Source organism: Oncorhynchus keta, chromosome 37 (assembly GCF_023373465.1).
Source record: "Oncorhynchus keta strain PuntledgeMale-10-30-2019 chromosome 37, Oket_V2, whole genome shotgun sequence".
Classification (NCBI taxonomy): Eukaryota; Metazoa; Chordata; class Actinopteri; order Salmoniformes; family Salmonidae; genus Oncorhynchus; species Oncorhynchus keta.
The window spans coordinates 26,547,182-26,549,959 of NC_068457.1; positions in this window are offsets into that span (position 1 = coordinate 26,547,182).

Below are 2,778 nucleotides of genomic sequence, written 5' to 3' on the forward strand. Positions count from 1 at the left end.
GGTCCAGGGAGGTGATGTACAATACTGTCATATTGACTAGCTACTGGTCTATAGGTGATGTAATATGGCTTTAGCTTCAGGTCATAGGTGATGTACAATATGTATATTGAGCTACTGGTCTATAGGTGATGTAATATAGACTGCTTCAGGTCCATAGGTGATGTACAATACTGTCATATTGACTAGCTACTGGTCTATAGGTGATGTAATATAGACTAGCTACGGTCTATAGGTGATGTACAATACTGTCATATTGACTAGCTACTGGTCTATAGGTGATGCAGAATAGGGACTAGCTACAGGTCTATAGGTGATGTAATATAGATAGGTTCAGGTCCATAGGTGATGTACAATACTGTCATATTGACTAGCTACTGGTCTATAGGTGATGTAATATAGACTAGCTTCAGGTCCATAGGTGATGTACAATACTGTCATATTGACTAGCTACTGGTCTATAGGTGATGGAATATAGACTAGCTTCAGGTCCATAGGTGATGTACAATACTGTCATATTGACTAGCTACTGGTCTATAGGTGATAGTGGAAGACTAGCTTCAGGTCCATAGATGATGTACAATACTGTCATATTGACTAGCTACTGGTCTATAGGTGATGTAATATGAGACTAGGTACAGGTCTAAGGTGATGTAATAAGACTAGGAGGTCCAGAGGTGATGTACAATACTGTCATATTGACTAGCTACTGGTCTATAGGTGATGTAATATAGACTAGCTACAGGTCTATAGGTGATGTAATATAGACTAGCTTCAGGTCTATAGGTGATGTACAATACTGTCATATAGACTAACTACAGTTCTATAGTTGATAACTGTGGATGCTGCTAATGAGGAGGACTAATCAACAGTTATGCTAATGGTACTTAGCGCTACCCACTTAATTAAATATCTCTACAGCCCCACTGTAACACTGTGCTCCTCCATCATGGTTGAAGTGTCCCAGGAGGGCTCTTCAGTGTCAGTCTACCACAGGTCCACTATCTGTCACCGGTCTACACACCACCAGACCACTCCTCCTCACTGGCCAATCACAACCCCCCACAGACCTACACACCACCAGACCACTCCTCCTCACTGGCCAATCACAACCCCCCACAGACCTACACACCACCAGACCACTCCTCCTCACTGGCCAATCGCAACCCCCCACAGACCTACACACCACCAGACCACTCCTCCTCACTGGCCAATCGCAACCCCCCACAGACCTACACACCACCAGACCACTCCTCCTCACTGGCCAATCACTACCCCCCACAGACCTACACACCACCAGACCACTCCTCCTCACTGGCCAATCACAACCCCCCACAGACCTACACACCACCAGACCACTCCTCCTCACTGGCCAATCACAACCCCCCACAGACCTACACACCACCAGACCACTCCTCCTCACAGGCCAATCACTACCCCTTATGGACCTTTTCTTCGTCTCCTCCTCACCAGCTTTCTACCCCCACTGGTCTCCATGGCTACTACTACCCCCACTGGTCTCCATGGCTACTACCCCTACTGGTCTGCATGGCTACTACTACCCCCACTGGTCTCCATGGCTACTACCCCCAGTGGTCTGTGTGGCTACTACTACCCCCACTGGTCTCCATGGCTACTACTACCCCCACTGATCTCCATGGCTACTACCCCCAGTGGTCTGTGTGGCTACTACTACCCCCACTGATCTCCATGGCTACTACTACCCCCACTGATCTCCATGGCTACTACTACCCCAGTGGTCTGTGGCTACTACTACCCCCACTGATCTCCATGGCTACTACTACCCCCACTGATCTCCATGGCTACTACTACCCCCACTGATCTCCATGGCTACTACCCCCAGTGGTCTGTGTGGCTACTACTACCCCCACTGATCTCCATGGCTACTACTACCCCCACTGATCTCCATGGCTACTACTACCCCCACTGATCTCCATGGCTACTACCCCCACTGGTCTGCGTGGCTACTACTACCCCCACTGATCTCCATGGCTACTACTACCCCCACTGATCTCCATGGCTACTACTACCCCCACTGATCTCCATGGCTACTACTACCCCCACTGATCTCCATGGCTACTACTACCCCCACTGATCTCCATGGCTACTACCCCCACTGATCTCCATGGCTACTACTACCCCCACTGATCTCCATGGTTACTACCCCGATCCAAGCCACGCTGGATCATTTCATTGCTGCAGATTTGAACTGAGATTCAGGGAAGAAGGAGATATTACCATGACAACAGAGTAGACAGACCAGTTTAACATTGAGTTGACTGTAACATTGAGTTGACTGTATTAGACCAATGTGAATGGTTTGAATGAGATCTTTATTAGGAGGGGAATCCATTCCTGAATGATCCCATAAGAGAAAGAAGGGGAACAGTGATGTTAGTCATTCTAGTATGAATGGCCATTCTATTTGTTGTTTATGTTGTGGCAAAACTAAAACATCTGAATATAAGAAATGTAACAGTTGAACTAAAAACCAATACAGGATATTTATGATTGTATTATCCCCTTTAAAGAGGAAAATGAAACATCATTCTAAATTCCTCTTTGTCCCCTTTGTGGCCATACGACATGCCCATGCTCTGGTCCAAGGCACACACAATTAGAGATGATCCTGTCCTCCAGATAACGAGGGTACCAACAGGCTCTCTTAACATCGGGGTGTTTTCAAATCCTTTTCAATGTCTGAAAGGGTCCCACATAATGACGCCTAACAGCTTGAAACAGATGGCATTATCCAAAGAT